A 19510-nucleotide genomic window follows, 5' to 3' on the forward strand; every position below is an offset into this window, starting at 1 on the left:
CTAAACAGAAATGTGTCCCTTTGCAAAATCAAACACTGACAAATAAGAGAGCATGACACTGTATGATTTCTAGAGCTGATATAGGGCAATTTGTTCAGCAGAGTGATGTAAGCTTCGTTATGATTGCATCATCCATGACTTCTAGGAATAACATGATGCAATTCATATCATGTATGACGCAATACCAGCTTCAGATTGCATCATTCATTGTTTTGCCTAAAAAGCAAGTACTGTCCAAACCCAGTCATAGATTTATTCATAGATCCAGTCAAAGATGTATTTTAGTCATTTCTGGTTTAAATTGAGATCCCTTCCCTTTATAACTCACTTATCCTCCGCCATTCCCAAGTCAAGGGTCGTATATACTGACCCAATAGCATATCTTGAAAACTAGAGCCAATCAACAATTTTAAGCATCATTTTCGTTCTCAGTGACCCAGAATTAGTAAAGTGTGACTACATTTATTTCAGAAGCATTTTGGCTGTAGAGCAGTGTAATTTGTAACTTGTTCTTTCCCTATTTTAGCCTCAGATCTTAAACCATTTACAATGATGTTCATTATGCTAGTTGTCTGATCACTGATAACCTTGTAGGTGAACACTGAAACAATAAGTAATTTAACACTTCAACCATTGCTACATTTCTGTTATTTTCTTTCCCTCCTAATTGAGTAATGGGCCTAGCTTGTCTTCGGTCTTCCTCTTCCTTCTAATGTATTTGTAAAATGTTTTCTTGTTATCGCCTGTGTCTCTAGCTAGCTTAACCTCAATTTGTGTCTTGGCCTTTTTAATTTTGTCCCTACATGCATGTTTTTTTAATATTAATCCTTTGTAATTTTGCCTAGTTTCCACATTATTCATGACCCTTTTTGAATTTCACATCATTGAAGTTCTCCTGGTTAACGCAGGGTGGTCTGTTACCATACTACCTTTCTTTCCTAAACATTGGGATAGTTTGCTCTTGTGCCCTTAATAATGTCTCCTTTAAAAACTACCAACTCTCCTGAACCCTTTTTCCTTTAGACTTGCTTCCCATGGGATCTTAACGTACAGTTCTCTGAGTTTGCTAAAGTCTGCTTTCTTGAAGTCCATTGTCTTTATTCAGCTGTTTTCTCTTCTATCATTCCTTGGAATCATCAACTCTGTCATCCCATGCACACTTTCACCCAAGCTGCCTTCGACCTTCAAATTCTCAACCAGTTCATCCTTATTTGTCAGAATAAAATCTAGAAAGCCTCTTCCCTAGTTGCTTTCTCCACCTTCTGTAATAAAAAGAAAAATAATAAAAATAATTTACAAAAAAATAAAAACAAAAATAATTGATATACATTATAACCAATATTTGAATGGAATGTAATAAAGATAACCCTTTTTATTGTGTTAGCTTACTAATGTTAATGCTATGTTCTTTTAGGGTCTACTTTTACTTTAGATAGTATTTCTCAGATCAGGACACTTTGGTTAAGAATAACAATAAGTTTATTAATTAACTTAGAGCTACATAGGTATATAATCTACAATTTTGTAGGTCAAGTTTAAATACACCAACCATTCTAAGCATGTACTGAACACACAAATACAATCTTGCAAGTATTCACAGAGTTAGGGCTCAGCAGTTATACCACAGAACAATCACTCACTCAGATTTCTTACTATATGTGGGGATAACAATAGCTACCTCCTTTGTAAAGCACTTGGAGGTCTAATGATGAAAACTGCTGTATAAGAACTAGGTATTGTATGATTTACTTATAATCATCAGTCATCAATTCTTTCATACAGTTACCATACTTCAGGTAATAAGGATGTACTTATGTCTCAAGGCAATCTTAGGAAAGTGGTCCTCAAAGAGGCGAAGGATGATTCCCCCTTATCAACATCAGCCATCAGTGGTTCAACTCCCCTTTCTGCCTGATAGAACAGGTGTTTTCTATCTCTTGGAGGAGGACCCTAACTACTGAACTATGCAATATTCTGAGGTACATAGGGCTTTCTCAGTTTCCGCTATTGAAATTATTCCACTGTACATAAATAATTAAAGTGAGCATGCACTGAGCCAGAAAGTGAAAGACAATGACTCTATAGTACTGTAGTTTGAGGACTCCCCTTAAGATGTGAGAAACCATATTCAAATCCCTTCTCTACATCAGATAGATGGGGGAATTGAACTGGGTCCTCCCACATCCTGGATGAGTACTCTCACCAGTGGGCTAAAAGTTAGAATGGAGGCCTCCTGCAACCATTTTGTGTGGCTGTTGTGAGCATGCCTTCTGGATCAGGCCCTCAGCTGAGATAGGTGGGGCAATGCCTATCTCCACCTGGTTTAAGGATTGCACTGGGGCTTAGGCATGAGATAGGTGCCCAAGCACCTATACTGAGACATTGTGCATATGCCAAGCAGCAGAAATTTGGGTGCCTAGGGACTTTTACTTCAGAGTTAGGCTGCAACTTAGCAGGGGGGTTGAGGATCTCAGTAATGCCTAAATTTTGGAATCAGGTGCATAATGTGAAAGTTAGCATAAATTCTATTGTGGATCTGAGCCTTAGTGAATGATGGGAAATGCCTAGAATACTGATCTCTCTCTTCTTCCTTTGCCTTACTATAAATATGAGGGGTTTGCAAATTATGAGCTAGGATCCCATAAAACAGTTTCCTGGCTACTCCCTATATCCCTTAGTCTTTAGTTTGCTGGTTTTAATTATGAGAGTAAAATTATTTTCACAGGCCAAACCCATAGATTATCATGAGTGTGCTTAGACTCTGAAGGTTCAGGATAATGTCAGGCTAGAAGACAGTATGCAGATTGATTTGTGAGGTGGCTAAATTTGTTTGCAATCTTACTTGACACCTGGATTATTTGGGGAAGATGGGCACACTTGTCTGATGGGAAGCAGATATGTTTTTGGTGAAGTTAGGGAGCAACTTGTTAACTATCTGGGAACCTGGATGGGGGTGGTGTGGAGGCAGCCAAGATAATTTCAGGCACCTCCTAGTGGCCAGTGTCTAGTGCAGGTATTTGTTCCATTGGAGGTGCAGTTACCTCATACCAAGAATTGGCATGAACTTTGGGGAAGGCATCACCTAAAGGTGGGTAATGGGGTTGGGGTTCCCAATGTCTGGCACAAGGAGAAGACAACCCCCTTTCTCCAGTGCCTTAGTCCTCAGACAAGGGGAAGATGATGGGTCCCAGCAGCAGTCTGGGGACCAAGTGTGGAATGGTGAAGGGCTGATGGCGACCTACATGGAAAGTGTTAAGGAAAGAATCATGGGCATCACTGTACAAAGTATTGTAGAATACTTCCCAGATGAGTTAAGTTAATAAAGTTATGGTCTAATTAAATCACATCCCTTCCATCTTGTCTTTCTTCCTATCTAGTACAATAAAGTGTTTGCCTTTAGAAACAAGAAAGACCAGATGCTAAAAAGAATCCCCCTAAAAACTATTTTAAAATACTTAACAATAAAATATGAAATAAAGATGATCTTTGCAGATTCCCCCCACTGCCAGCATGATGGACCATTATCATAGCAAAAGTTGGTAATCAACCAGCAAGATTCAAAATGATAAATTCTCAAGGGAGCCTTTTGGACTGAGTAAAATAGCTTCAAGGTAATAATAAATTATTCCCCAAATACGGAAACCATAGTATTTTATTCTAGTTTAATTAATTGTTTGTTGATCCACAAGATCTTGAGAAAAGCCTACTCACTGAGGAAATATTCTTCATTTAAAAACAAATTCTCCCCAACATCACAAAGGCAGCAAAATCTTAATTAAAGCAAATGAAGATTTTTTTTTAAAAAGTGAGAATAGAACTTAGCAACTAGTAACACTTTCGAGTTCTTAGCGTTGTGGTGATGGCTGCACATAAATCACACTTCTAATATTCTAGAAGCGAGGTGGGTGAGGTAATAATTTTTATTGGACCAACTTCCGTTGGTGAGAGAGACAAGCTTTGAGCCACCCAGCTTGGTCCAACAGAAGTTGGTCCAATAAAAGATATTACCTCACACATCTTATCTCTCTAATGATTAATTTGGCCACTGATGGCTCTTGCACTGTAGTTGGCACTGTTATGACATCTACGTTTCTCTTTCTATATTTCTATTTATTTGATGCAGTAATTTCTGTGTTGTCTTGTGGCCCATGACCTATTATTATAGAAGTTATGAGGCAGGCTTAATTAATATATAATGAGCAAACTGCTTTTATAAGTGATGCTAGTATAGCTGAAATGCAAGTAGGAAATTATATAAAAAAAGAATGATTATTATTGTAGGCTTGGCAATAGAATGAAGACTATGCATGGCCTAGTAATCATACAAAGCCTAACTAAGCACCAGTACTTGAAAAAGGTCATGAGATTTAGCAATATACAACTTTTGACAAATAGCGAAACTGCAAAGTTTCAAAACCAAGTTTAATATAGTAGCTTCTGGGGGATTTCTTGTATATGTATCCATGGAGCCAACTGCACTGGAAAAGGGATTGACACAAATAACTTAGACCAGCCTCAGGAGTTTGATTATGGTTAGCTGCAATACCAAAGAAGGCTCTCTGGAATACCACACACGGTTAGGGGACTGAAACCTCATCAAATATGATCCCAGATACCTGTGGGTGGATTGCAAAAAGGTGTATAGAAAGGCATTTGCCTTGCTCAGCTCTAGTTGGGAACATCAGGATTGACAGGCTAGTGTAAACTGGACCATAATGTCACACTTTTGATGTACTACACTAAGAATAACGAGGATTCCTTGTGGCACCTTAGAGACTAACAAATTTATTTGAGCATAAGCTTTCATGGGATATAACCCACTTCAACAGATGCATGGAGTGGAAGATACAGTAAGCAGGTATAAATATACAGCACATGAAAAGATGGGAGTTGCCTTACCAAGTGGGGGTCAGTGCTAATGAGGCCAATTCAATCAAAGTCAGTGTGGCCCATTCCCAGCAGTTGACACGAAGGTGTGAGTACCAACAGAGGGGAAATTATTTTTTATAGTGACACAGCCACTCCCAGTCTTTATTCAGGCCTAATTTGATGGTGTCAAATTTGCAAATTATTTCCAGTTCTGCAATTCCTCACTAGCACTACAATAAGTTATGTGCCCCAGCCACCTAACCATTTTCGTTGCCTTCTGCTGGACTTTCTCCAATTTGTCCACATCCTTTCTGTAGTGGAGGGAGCAAAATTGGATGCAATATTCCAGATGTGGACTCACCAGGGCCAAATAGAGGGGAATAATCACTTCCCTCGATCTGCTGGCAATGATCCTACTAATGCAGCTCAATATGCTGCTAGCCTTCTTGGCAACAAGGGCAAACTGCTGACTCATATCCAGTTTCTAGTCCACTGTAATCCCCAGGGCCTTTTCTGCAGAACTGCCACCTAGCCAGTTGGTCCCCAGCCTGTAGTAATGCATGAGATTCTTCCGTCCTAAGTGCAAGACTCTGCACTTGTCTTTGTTGAACCTCCTCAGATTTCTTTTGCCCAATCCTCCAATTTGTCTAGGTCACTCTGGACCCTATCCCTACCTTTCAGCATATCTACCTCTCCCCCCCAGTTTAGTGTCACCCGCGAACTTGCTGAGGGTGCAATCCATCCCATCATCCAGATTATTAATGAAGATGTTGAACAAAACCGGCCCCAGGACTAAGCTCTGGGGCACTCCGCTTGATACCAGCTGCCAACTAGACATCGAGCCATTGATCACTACCTATTGAGTCCGATGATCTAGCTAGGTTTCTATCCACCGTATAGTCCATTCATCTAATCCATACTTTTTTAACTTACTGGCAAGAATATTGTGGGAGATCATGTCAAAAGCTTTGCTAAAGTCAAGATATAGCATGTCCACTGCTTTCGCCATATCCACAGAGCGTGTTATCTCATCATAGAAGGCAATTAGGTTGGTCAGGCATAACTTACCCTTGGTGAATCCATGTTGATTGTTCCTGATCACCTTCCTCTCCTCCAAGTGCTTCAAATGGATTCCTTGATGACCCATGACTCCATGATTTTTCCAGGGACTGAGGTGAGGCTGACCGGTCTGTAGTTCCCCGGATTCTCCTTCTTCCCTTTTTTAAAGATGGGCACTATATTTGCCTTTTTCCAATCATCTGGGACCTCTCCCGATCGCCATGAGTTTTCAAAGATAATGGCCAATGGCTCTGCAATCACATCAGCCAAATTCCTCAGCACCCTCAGATGCATTAGATCTGGACCCATTGACTTGTGAATGTCCAGCTTTGCTAAATAATCCTTAACCAGTTCTTTCACCACTGAGAGCTGCTCACCTCCTCCCCATACTGTGCTGCCCAGTGCAGCAGTCTGGGAGCTGACCTTGTCTGTGAAAACTGAGGCAAAAAAAGCATTGAGTACTTCAGCTTTTTCCACATCATCTGTCACTAGGTTGCCTCCCCCATTCAGTAAGGGTCCCACACTTTTCCTGACCTTCTTCTAATTGCTTACCTGTAGAAACTCTTCTTGTTACCCTTCACATCCCTTACTAGCTGCAACTCCAATTGAGTCAAAGTCTGCTTTTCTGAAGTCCAGGGTCTGTATTCTCCTGCTCTCCTTTCTTCCTTTTGTCAGGATCCTGAACTCGACCATCTCATTGTCACTGCTGCCCGGTTTGCCACCCACTTCTACTTCCCCTACCAATTCTTCCCTGTTTGTGAGCAGCAGGTCAAGAGGAGCACAGCCCTTAGTTTGTTCCTCCAGCACCTGCACCGGGAAGTTGTCCCCAACACTCTCGAAAATCTTCCTGGATTGTCTATGCACTGCTGTATTGCTCTCCCAGCAGATATCAGGGTGATCAAAGTCCCCCATGAGAACCAGGGCCTGTGATCTGGAAACTTCTATTAGTTGCCCACAGAAACCCTCATCTACCTCATCCTCCTTACTGATAACCTCCAGAGGTGAGGTGACTATGGTCTTTCCAGGTTTTCAACCAACACTATCTTCTCTTGGAAGCCATTGACCTGGTGGAGAATCTCATGTCAATATATTGTTAAGATATAGTAAGAAACTGCACAGAACTAGTTTATTCTACTAAAGTGTTATACAGCTCTGTAGTACCAGAGTGCCTTCTAGAAGTTTACTGAAGCAATATGACTAGGGTTTGTCCCTAAGAAGAGGAAGACAAAGCTACAGGTGACAAACTTTGAATGTATTATTAATTATTATTATTATTTTAAGTGAATATGTTATATATTGTGTTTCATGTGTCTATATGGGTATGGTCAAAGTCAAAAGAGTGCACCTTTAACTTGGAAGGTAGGTAGGTTTGTGTGGTTCTTAGATCCTTCAGAGTTCATTCCAGCACAGTCTTGGACCAGCCCTTGAAAAAACTGTGGCCTACACAGATGAGCTTTAGCCTTGTGTTGAACAGTTCCATTGTACGTGAGATGTGGTCCTCATCCCAGAGTTTTAGTTTATCTTTTAGGTGTCCTGGACCTAACCATTGATAATAAGAACTGACACCCTGAATATGACACAGTCTTCTAACCTGTCTAGGGAGCAGGGGACAGTTTGATGTTCTCATGGTTGCCTATTTTGCAGAGGATATGTGCTGCTGCATTCTGCACTAGTAGACATTTTTGCTGGGCTGAGAGCTTCTAGCTATTGGCAACATAGTTTGTTTTTGACAGGCTCATTTAGGAAGTTGATCCATGTGAGGATGGCACCAGCTAAAGATATGGAGATATATGCCTGCAAATCTACAGCAGAGGCCTTGTAGTTCTTTCAGTGAGACCGCTCTAAGTGCTTGTCTACCATCGTCAGATGGAATGACAATATTCTTAGTGAGGGATTCTATTGTATCAATGGTTGGAAGTATCACAGGTCCTGCTTGCCCTTGGGAACATTGTCATATTTCAATATTTGCTTGTGAAAGAATCTGTGCTTTCCCCACTTGGAATAGATAATCCTTAAGAAGAGAAGGGCCATCTCCAGCAGGAGATGCAAAAAGTGCACTCTTTGTGTTCTGAAGAGCTTACAAATACATGAGACAAACCTAAGAAAGGACAATGATAGGAACAATGAAAAGAGCTATAGTGAAAACATGGAATAACATAATTCACATTTCAAGTAAATATTATATTTAAAAATGAGACTGAATTAGGGCAAGTTGGAAGGATCAGGAGTTAGTGGGAACCTAAGGTGACCAGACAGCAAGTGTGAAAAATTGGGATGGGGGTGGGGGGTAATAGGACCCTATATAAGAAAAAGACCCAAAAATCGGGACTGTCCCTATAAAATCGGGACATCTGGTCACCCTATGGGAACCACAGTGAAAGAAGTGGTTGTTGAGAAGAGGTTTAGAGGAACATGATGATGTTTTGTGCACAGGAAGGGGAAGGAATTGCAGATGTAAAAAGTAGAGTGTGAAAATCCACAAAGAAAGAGTGGAAGAAGGAGGAGACAAAGGGAGCAAGAAACAAGCTGCCATTATGGAGATATACTGCTCATAGCAGCTGCACAGCATGCACTGAACAGTATGGACATGTTGCTAATCTCCCTCCTGGAATCAGGAACATGAAATTACTGTCTTGAGTATACATAATTGCCATTTATGAACAGGGTGAAATAAATTGCTTTGCTATGTTGACATCTGCACCCTGGGAAGACAGCCACACTCCACTGAGCTGACACTAGATACTGTTTAAGCTGTGTCAGTTCTGCCTGAATCAACTTATCTACAGTGTTTTCAAAGTGCACAGCTAACAGAACTTAAATTACATTTGGTGACTTATTTGAAGAAAGCAATCCCTGTATTTGGTAGCCTTAATGCACTGGCGATGCATGACTCTCACTCTCTACCTGCAGAGTTCTGACTTGCAAAACTAGCCCACTCAGGTTGGAATAGATATTTTTTTCTGCTTTTCTCTATCTAGATAGATAGATAGATAGCTCTTAATAGACCTAACAGAATGATCCTATTAGTAAAATTCTGCCCTCTGACAGAGAACACTGGGCAGAGCAATTGAATTTGTCCATAAAGTAAAACTCAGAAGGAATGTGGTCCCTATAAAACAGAAGTTCAGTGCTGTGGGGAAAAAATGATTATACACAATTCAGCACAACAGAATGTATAAGACATCATTTGACAAAAGCCAAAGAAAGGGAAATGATGGACTAATACAAAACACAATTAGCATCCGGAACTGAAGTATATAGTTCTTTTTAAAGCCAAGCCACATTCAGGTCTCAGAATCAGATTTAGAAAAAAAAATGGCTTTTGAATTTGGATAAGCAATTTTGAACATTCCAAGTTAGGTGTATAACTTTGTATTAGTGTGTCCACTAAAGACATATAGGTTAAATATACTTGAAGTTTAGATATAGCTGAAGTTTAAGCATGGAAAAGTCAGATAAGAGAAGTTAGTCTTAGGTAACAAGACACTATAAATGTATATAACTCTTTAGTCGCTTTTCTGTATGTGTGTTGTTTTCTGTATTATGATATTTTATTGTTAGGGCCATAGGACTGGAAGGGACCTCCTTGGTCATCAAGTCCAGTCCCTTGCTATCACCGGCAATCCCCTCATATAATCTTGTTCTTAACCTTATCAAACTCCATCTTAAAGCTAGTTAGGTTGTTTGCCTCCACTACTCTTATGGGAAGGATATTCCAGAATCTCACTCCGTGGATTGTTAGAAACCATTTCCTAATTTCCATCCTAAATCTACTTGTGCTCAGTTTATACCCATTTGTTATTGTGCCAACATTGTATTTTATCTTAAATAGTTCTTCTCCGGCCCTGGTGCTTACCCACCCCCATGTATTTATAGAGCAATCATGTCCCCTCTCAGCCTTCATTTTGCTAGGCAAAACATGCCAAGTTCTTTTAGACTTTTCTCATAAAACAGCTAGCTAGATAGCTAGATGATCACCTGATCATTCCAGTAGCCCTTCTCTGCCCCTGTTCCAGTTTGAATTCATCTTTCTTGAACATGGGTGACCAGAATTGCACACAGAATTCCAGAGAGTTTTACCAGTGCCTCATACGATGGCATTAGTACTTCTATATCTTTCCTGGCAATACCTCACTTGATACATCCTAGGACTACATTTGAAGTTTTCGCAGCCATCTCACACAGTTGACTCATAGTCATCCTGTGATGAGCTCATACAGAAAATTCGTCCTCATTCTTTCTCTTTTCCAACACATGAGCCTTCAACTTATAGCCAAAATTCTTGCTTTTAGTATCTAAGTCAGTAGTTCTTAACCCGCAGCCTGCAGGTCACTCGAGGCCCAATTAACACACAGCTGCAGCCCAGATTGCTAAACCGATTGCCTCCCTCCCTGGTGGGGCTGAGGACAGCTGAGGGGGACACAGCACTGCAGAGCCCGGCTGGAGCGCTCCCTGCTAGCTGGGAAGGTGAAGCAGCCCCCTGTGGCAGGGGAGGAGCTCAGCCTGCAGTCAGACAGCAGTCTGCTGCTTCCTCCCCACGCTGCACATACACAGAGAGTGCCATTGCCAGGGGGAGCACTGCCTCCTCGCTTCTGGGCATCCATGCCAGAGGCGTCGGGAGAAATGGGGGGGACATGGGACCCCCAGAACCTTTCATTTGTGCCCCTCCACTAGCCACAGCTGTGTATCACCTCTGAGAGACATGAGCATGCAGCATGCCCGCCTGCCTGTCCCTTGTTGGCCATGTCCGGACCTGGAGCTCACGGCCAGAGCAGGAGGCTGCCCTGTAAGTCATTTGTAAGCAACAGCTGGTGCAGGGGTTGAAATTTGTCCCATGGCTGGCTTCCCAGCTAGGGCCCCCCCATGACTCAGTGGGTGGGTGACCCATTCCCCTGACTGTCTGGAGCAGGCATGGAGGGACATGTATCCGACAGGACAGCCATGGCAGGGTGGTGGAGGAGCCCGCTTCCCTTCCTGTGCAATCTCTGCTATAGGGCTCTAATGCTCTCCACAGCAGTGACCCTCTCTGACCTGGACAGCGCCCCAGTGTTGAGCTCCAAATGGGGCTCAGGGCATGCTCCTGGTGCCCAGTGCACTGAGCTGGGCTTGGAGCAATTTCTTCTATTCCAGATGTGCCCCCTTCATAGTCTCTACCGCCAGCCAGAGGTCAGGGCCGGCTCACCCACCCACAGAGACAGTAGCTGGGCAGCCTCCACCAGGGTTCTGTCCCCTCCTCAGATGAGATCCAGGGGAGAGGCCCCCAAGGCACAGAGCTGCTGTGTGCCACCCACCATGCACACTGTCCCCTGCACTACAGCAAATCAGCCCGGAGGAGGACACACTGCAGCTTTTTTGTGGGCCCAGCTCAGGCAAGGGTTAAAGAGGGCAGAGTCACAAGGGGTCACAGTTCCTGCAAAAAAGAATTAAAAATGGAGTCATGTCACTGAGGGGTACTCATGTACATGCTTTTTCCACTTTAAGCACTGGGATTCACAATTACCCTTGCAGTGATCTATAGCCCAGAACAATCCTAACTATTGTACAGAAACTGGTTGATTCAGCCCACCTCAGTATTATATATCATGGGCATTGGTATTATATATTGTGTGGATGTGGCCCACATAACACATAGAGAGCTGCATATGGGTGACAAAGGATCACTTGATGATTACCTGTTCTGTTCATTCCCTCTGAAGCATCTGGCATTGGCCACTGTCAGAAGACAGGATACTGCTCTAGATAGATCATTGATCTGATCCAGTATAGCCATTCTTATGTGTCCGACAATGGCAAATAGGTTGAAAACCAATGTTTAAGTGCACAACCTTCCATTTTATACTGTTAAAAATAGGTCTGAGGCTGGGTTAGAATTTTTCTTGAAAATTTAATTGCAATTACAAAAGGGTTTCCTGGCCTATGACACTCAAAATACAGTTGTTTACCAAGTGTAAAAAAAAAGTCTTCTGTGCCCCTGCTCCACAAAATATGAATAGGAGGGAAAAGATAAAGCTCAATTTAATAAACTCATCTAATTGAGATGTAGTGAAACAAGGCCAAAGAGTAATGGCTTACGTTAAAATTTTAAAAGTTAAGATCATTAATAGTAACTTGAGGATAACTTGAAGGTCCAACCGACTTATAATGGGTCACTTAATGTCTACTGGGTGTATAAGATTTCTTTACAGAAAAAAAAGTTTTTAGCCTTTTTCTTCATGGATAGACCTCAGAGTATAAAATGGTCACTTGATGGCTTTGTCCAGAAAAAAAGAGAGTTTTCCACCTCTATCCACTCCCTCCCCTTTCCCTTTGAACCTTTAAGGTGCCCACTTCTGACAGACCTCAGGAGTTCTCCTGAAAGTGGGAGGTTGGCGTGCAGCTTGGGGTCACTGGAGGAGGGGTTATGGAGGGTCACAGAGGTTGCCAACTGAGTGAGATGGGGATCAGTGAAGAAAAGGGACCAAGAGCCAAGGGACAATTAAGAAAGAGAAAGAGGTGGTAGCAGCAGATTGAAGAAGGGGGTTCATGAGAGAAACAGATTAAGGTGCATGCTGCCTCTGCTGCAGACCATAAAAGGCTGATCTGGGCCTGCTTTTATGAGCCTATGGAGAGTCCTCAGGACTCCAGATAAAAAAAACCCACTTTCTTCAAGGCAATGAAGAAAACCACTTAGACCACCACCACTACCACCTAGACCTTTGTTAGGCTTTGCAGATACTAACAAATCTAAATATGGTCATCCTTCTCCCCAGCAAGCTTTAAAAAGTGTTTTGAGGGCTAAAAAAAACTATTTTGGCTTGATGGGGACAAACAAGCCTCCTGTGACATATGAGAAGAGTGACTTTTGTTTGGCCTCTAAAAATATCCTAAAGTTCTCTAAAGAACATTTAACATCTTCAGCAGCTGGGTGGGGAGGGATCCTGGCAAGTCTCTTAATGAGGGGGAACCCACCTGATTCTTAAGGGTAGAGCTGGGGCTGACAGAATAGACTAGAGGCTTCAACAAGCCTCCTATAGCTCATGGGGGGATGGGGTTTAGGAACCCCCTGAGGTGCCTTTTAAGGCTTGCATGAGAGTTGTGGGCCACTAGCCTCCTCAGGCACACAGCTTTTCGGGAAGGAGCCCAATAAGCCCCTTGAGGTTTTCAGGGAGTGAAGAGTGGAAGGACATCCTTCCCCAGTTAATCGTATAAGGCTTTCCTGAGAGTTGATGGACCTATCCAGGCAAAGTCCTGATCCTGTGCAAATCTTAAGATTCACGGCAGAGGGGCTTTCCCATCCTATAGACATCAAGAGCATCTCAAAAACATTTGTCCCCAGATGTACATCAGTAGTAGAGTCAAGTTAGTGGTACCTAACCTGTGAATTTGCAGATTCAAATGTTTGAGTTTCTTAACCTTGAATTTCCTGACTTTTTAATGGTTGTGTTTTGCTACCTGCAATGGTTTTGTATGAATTTTTACTCTGAAGAGATTGACCTTAACTTCACCTTAACTAAAGGCTTTGGAATGATATTTTTTTTTCCTCTGGACATTAACCTTAGCAGAAAATCCCAGAGCAGTGGCAATCTTACCACATGAGATAGGCATTACTTTTCTACCCTCATTTTAGCTCTTAATTTTATGTCTTTTGTTCATTTAGGAAGGCTGAACCATAACATTGTTTAACCTTAGCTTTGTGGGGGTGCTTACAGTGTAACATTTTGCATTTGGAAGGAGAACATTTCTAAAATGAGAACTGTCCACCGTCTTTTATGAAGTAGTCTTTGAAGAAACAGCTTTTTGAAGCTGCATTTAATACCTAAAAACCATTCCTGAAAATGCTATTAACTCCAGGGATATTGTACATGAAAGTTATTTTAGATTTGCTATGTCACTCTCAACTAATTATAGGCAAACCTCCAAAGGTTCAGAAGTTCACTTCAGTTCAGATAAGCAATTAGATACCCCAAAATTCAGATAATTATTTGAATTACTTTGGTATGCAAAACTGTTCTGGAAATCAGTGAGACAGCCTTTCCTGTAATATTTTGGCAGTTATGCTTCTGGTCACATACTGAGCCTGGAAACTAAGGCCTGGTCTACACTAGGCGTTTATGTCGAAGTTAGCGCCATTACATCGAATTAACCCTGCACCCGTCCACACTGCGATGCTATTTAGTTCGACATAGAGGTCTCTTTAATTCGACTTCTGTACTCCTCCCCGACGAGGGGAGTAGTGCTAAATTCGACATGGCCATGTCGAATTAGGCTAGGTGTGGATGGAAATCGACGCTAATAGCTCCGGGAGCTATCCCACAGTGCACCACTCTGTTGACGCTCTGGACAGCAGTACGAGCTCGGATGCTCTGACCAGCCACACAGGAAAAGCCCCGGGAAAATTTGAATTTGAATTCCTTTTCCTGTCTGGCCAGTTTGAATCTCATTTCCTGTCTGGACATCGTGGCGATCACAGCAGCACTGGCAACGATGCAGAGCTCTCCAGCAGTGATGGCCGTGCAGTCTGTGAATAGAAAGAGGGCCCCAGCATGGACTGATCGGGAAGTATTGGATCTCATCGCTGTGTGGGGCGATGAGTCCGTGCTTTCTGAGCTGCGCTCCAAGAAACGGAATGCAAAGATCTATGAGAAGATCTCTAAAGACATGTCAGAGAGAGGATACAGCCGGGATGTAACGCAGTGCCGCGTGAAAATCAAGGAGCTGAGACAAGGCTACCAGAAGACCAAAGAGGCAAACGGACGCTCCGGATCCCATCCCCAGACATCCCGTTTCTACGAGGCACTGCATTCCATCCTCGGTGCGGCCGCCACCACTACCCCACCACTGACTGTGGACTCTGAGGATGGGATATTGTCCACGGCCGGTTCCTCGGACATGTTAGCGGACGGGGAAGATGAGGAAGGAGATAAGGAGGACGAGGCAGTCGGCAGCGCTCACAACGCTGATTTCCCCGACAGCCAGGATCTCTTCATCACCCTTACAGAGATCCCCTACCAACCCTCCCCAGCCGTTACCCCGGACACAGAATCTGGTGAAGGATCATCCAGTAAGTGTTGTAAACATCTAAACATTTATTTTTAACAGAACAGGAATATTAACAATTAAAAGAATGGGTTGTTCATGATTAGTTTGCCCTAGGCACTTAACGGTTCAGTCATGGGCAGTGCAAGTTTTGAAAAAAAATCTAGTAATGTCCGGTTTTCCGTGATTGTCCTGCCCAAGCCGCTCTACTGTTTAGTCCCTGCTACTGCAGCTAGAGTAAGATGCGGTCTATATGTGCAGGGATAGAGCAGTAATCCTCCCGGGACATCTCGATGAAGCTCTCCTGGAGGTAATTGGAAAGCCGTTGCATGAGGTTCCTGGGGAGAGCGGCCTTATTGGGTCCTCCGAAGTACGACACGTTGCCGCGCCACGAGACTATCAAGTACTCGGGAATCATTGCTCTGCACAGCAGGGCGGCATACGGCCCTGGTCTTTGGAGGCTTTCCCGGAGCATTCTCTCTCTCTCGCTGTCAGAGATCCTCATCAGGGTGATGTCGCCCATGGTGACCTGCTTTGAATTAGGTAGGGGAATGTTAGTGTTGGGACTGCTTGCTCGTTCCTTTACAGAACTGTAACCGCTGGTTTGCAGCCACGCGGTGGAGGCGGGAGAGGGGCTGCCGAAAGGGATCGTTCCTGGGGACAGCCGCGAGGGGGTGGGACAGGGGCAGAGTTCCCGCTTGCCGGATTGCTGGCAGCAGGTACTGACATTGCTTTAAATGTGAAATGAGGCCAGTGGTAATATAAAAGTTTTAAACTGCCACAAGTCTACGGCTTACCATGTCTGCCTGCAACAGAAATTCCGTTGTGCTGCCCCGCTTCTCAAATGTGCTGTGGAAGACCCCAGGCACTGAATGCGAAGGCCGAGAATTCGACCTTGTGCTGAGTGCGCATGTGATAGGTGCTGTGCATGGTCTTGTTCACAGAGAAAGACTATGTTCTTGGTTCACAACTACATTTATCTTTCTGAGGAATTCACTCCCTTTTTCCCATTCCCACAGCCACATCTGCGACTGTCTCACAACCTAGCCTGGCATCACACTCCCAGAGGCTAGCGAAGATTAGGCATAGGAAGAAGAGGACACGGGAGGACATGTTCTCTGAACTTATGGCCTGTTCCCAAGCCCAGGCAGCACAGCAGACCCAGTGGCGGGAGAAATTGACCCAAATGCAGCAAGCAAACATGGATCGGGAGGAGAGGTGGCGGCAGGAAGACCAGCAGGCGACTCAAACGCTGCTTGGACTACTGAGGGAGCAAACAGACACGCTCCGGCGCCTTGTGGATGTTCTGCAGGAACGGAGGCAGGAGGACAGAGCCCCGCTGCAGTCCATCTCTAACCGCCCTCCCCCGCCACCAAGTCCCATACCCACCTCACCCAAAGTGCAAAGAAGGAGAGGCGGCAGAGTCCCTGCTAACTCTCACTCCACCCCTGCAGAGAGCTCTAGTAGCAGAAGGCTCTCATTCCCCAAAACTTGAAAAGTTCTTTCCTTCCCGCCTGACACAAGCCCCCGTCCAAGTTTCACCTCCCAGTTCCATGTGTAGTTGATAATAAAAAATACGTTCATGTTAACTACTGTTTCAATCATGTTCTTTTGGAGGAGGAGGGGAAAGGGGGTTGGTAATTGGACAGGACAGTCACCTTTGGCAGGGTACATAGGCGGGGGCAGGCACAGCAGCAGGGCACATACACAGTGCAGTGATGCAGTGACTAGTTACCCTGGTTAGTCTGGGAGGTTGTTTTCATGTTATGTGGTGGGGGGTGGGTTGCTCTGTGACTTTGTGGCGGGGGAGGGCAGTTACAGATCTTAAGCGGCAGTCCTTATGCAGGATCACAGAGCCATGCAGCAGGGGATCTGTAATCGTCCTCCCCCTGCCACAAAGTCACATAGCCCCCCCATACACACAGTCCCGATCAGGAGGGGTGACAGGCTCCGTTGAAACAACCATCCCACCGCAGCGGAGCCCGTCAATCCTTGAGTTTAGAAGCTTCATTCGCGTCACTACACTACACCCGCTCCGCACCACAGTCTGCGTCCCAGTTTTAAAAAATTCCCGCGAAAACAGTATTAAAAAAAACGGTGTGCATTAACAAAGTAGAACTATTTTTATTTCGAAACGTGTGTTGGAAGGGGGTGAAGGGGGTATGTAACTGGGTAGGATAGTCAACATTAACTGGGTAAAGAAACGGGGGCAGGTTCAGCTTCTCTGTACACAAACTTAAAAGTCACAGGTTACCCTGCTCACTCAGGAACTTTGCTTTCAAAGCCTCCCGGATGCACAGCGCTTCCCGCAGGTCTCTTCTAATCGCCCGGCTGTCTGGCTGAGCGTAATCAGCAGCCAGGCTATTTTCATCAACCTCCCACCCCGCCATAAAGGTCTCCCCCTTGCTCTCACAGAGATTGTGGAGCACACAGCAAGCTGCTATAACAATGGGGATATTGGTTTCGCTGAGATCACAGCGAGTCAGTAAGCTTCTCCATCTCCCCTTGAGACGGCCAAAAGCACACTCCACCACCATTCTGCACTTGCTCAGCCGGTAGTTGAAGAGTTCTTTTTCAGTGTCCAGGGCGCCAGTATAGGGCTTCATGAGCCAGGGCATTAGCGGGTAGGCTGGGTCCCCGAGGATGACTATAGGCATCTCCACATCCCCAACAGTTATTTTGTGGTCCGGGAAGTAAATACCTTGTTGCAGCCGTCTAAACAGACCAGAGTTCCTGAAAACACGAGCGTCATGAACCTTGCCCGGCCATCCCACGTAGATGTTGGTAAAACGTCCCCTGTGGTCCACCAGTGCTTGCAGCACCATGGAAAAATAGCCCTTTCGGTTAATGTACTGGGTGGCTTGGTGGTCCGGTGCCAGAATAGGGATGTGAGTTCCATCTATGGCCCCACCGCAGTTTGGGAATCCCATCGCTGCGAAGCCATCTATGATCGCCTCCACGTTTCCCAGGGTCACTACCTTTGGCAGCAGTACATCAACGATTGCCTTGGCTACTTGCATCACAACAACCCCCACGGTAGATTTGCCCACCCCGAACTGGTTCGCGACTGACCGGTAGCTGTCTGGCGTTGCAAGCTTCCAGAGGGCTATGGCCACTCGCTTCTGTACACTCAGTGCAGCTCGCAACCGGGTGTCATTGCGCTTCAGGGCAGGGGACAGCAACTCACAAAGTTCCAGGAAAGTTCCCTTCCGCATGCGAAAGTTTCGCAGCCACTGGGATTCATCCCAGACCTGCAGCACTATGCGGTCCCACCACTCAGTGCTTGTTTCCCGTGCCCAGAATCGCCGTTCCACGGCATCAACATGACCCATTGCCATCGTGATGTCCTCGGCGCTGGGTCCCCTGCTTTCTGAGAGGTCTGTGCTACTCTCAGACTTCAGGACATCACCGCGGTGCCGTAGCCTCCTCGCCTGACTTTTCTGCATCTGCCTCAGGGAAAGGTGTATGATAAGCTGCGAGGCGTTGAGAGCGGCCACAACTGCAGCGATGGTCGCAGCGTGCTCCATGCTCGCAGTGCTGTGGCATCCGCGCTGTCAATGACTGGAAAAGTGCGCGAACTGATTTCCCGCCGGCGCTTTCAGGGAGGGAGGGCGGGAGTGATGGACGGATGACGACAGTTACCCAAAAGCACCCTCGACACATTTTGTTACCCAGAAGGCATTGCCGGCTACACCCAGAATTCCAATGGGCAGAGGGGACTGCGGGAACTGTGGGATAGCTGACCACAGTGCACTGCTTCGAATGTCGACGCTTTCACCGTTAGTGTGGACTCACAAAGTCGAATTACTGTCCTTAGTGTGGACACAGACGTTCGACTTTGCAATATCGATTCCAAAAATTCGATGCAAGTAAATTCGAACTACTCTCGTAGTGTAGACAAGGCCTAAGGGTATATGAAAATGGAAAAAAAAAATAGTCAGGAGAAGTCATCCAATTATTTTTCAGAGGGGTAGCCATGTTAGTCTGGATCTGTAAAAAGCAACAAAGAGTCCTGTGGCACCTTATAGACTAACAGACATATTGGAGCATAAGCTTTCGTGGATTAATACCCACTTCATATTCACCCACGAAAGCTTATGCTCCAATATGTCTGTTAGCCTAAGGTGCCACAGGACTCTTTGTTCCAATTATTTTTGATCATCAAAGTATTTGGTTTGGTTCAGTTCAGCTCAGATTTTAGGCAAAGATTAGACTATTATTATTTGTATTACAGGAGTCCTCAGTGGGCCCAATTGTGCTAGGTAATGTACAAGCACATAGTAAAAGATAGTCCCTCCCTTGAGGAGTTTACAATCTAAGGCAGGGTGGGAGGATAAAAAGAGTCACCATGATATGAAGTGACTTGCCCTTTGACACAGTTCAGTGGTAGTGCTGAGAATTCCTGACTCCAAGCCTCAAACCCTATCTACTAGACTATACTGCCTCTCAGTCAGGTTGCTTGTTAGTATAGTATCTAGTATAGTTTACTCATAACCCCCCCCCCCCCACACACACACACACATCTCCTCCCCTGCAAATCTCACTTCCATGATAGGAGTATTATTCC

The sequence above is a fragment of the Trachemys scripta genome, chromosome 5 (assembly GCF_013100865.1).
Source record: "Trachemys scripta elegans isolate TJP31775 chromosome 5, CAS_Tse_1.0, whole genome shotgun sequence".
Lineage (NCBI taxonomy): Eukaryota > Metazoa > Chordata > Testudines > Emydidae > Trachemys > Trachemys scripta.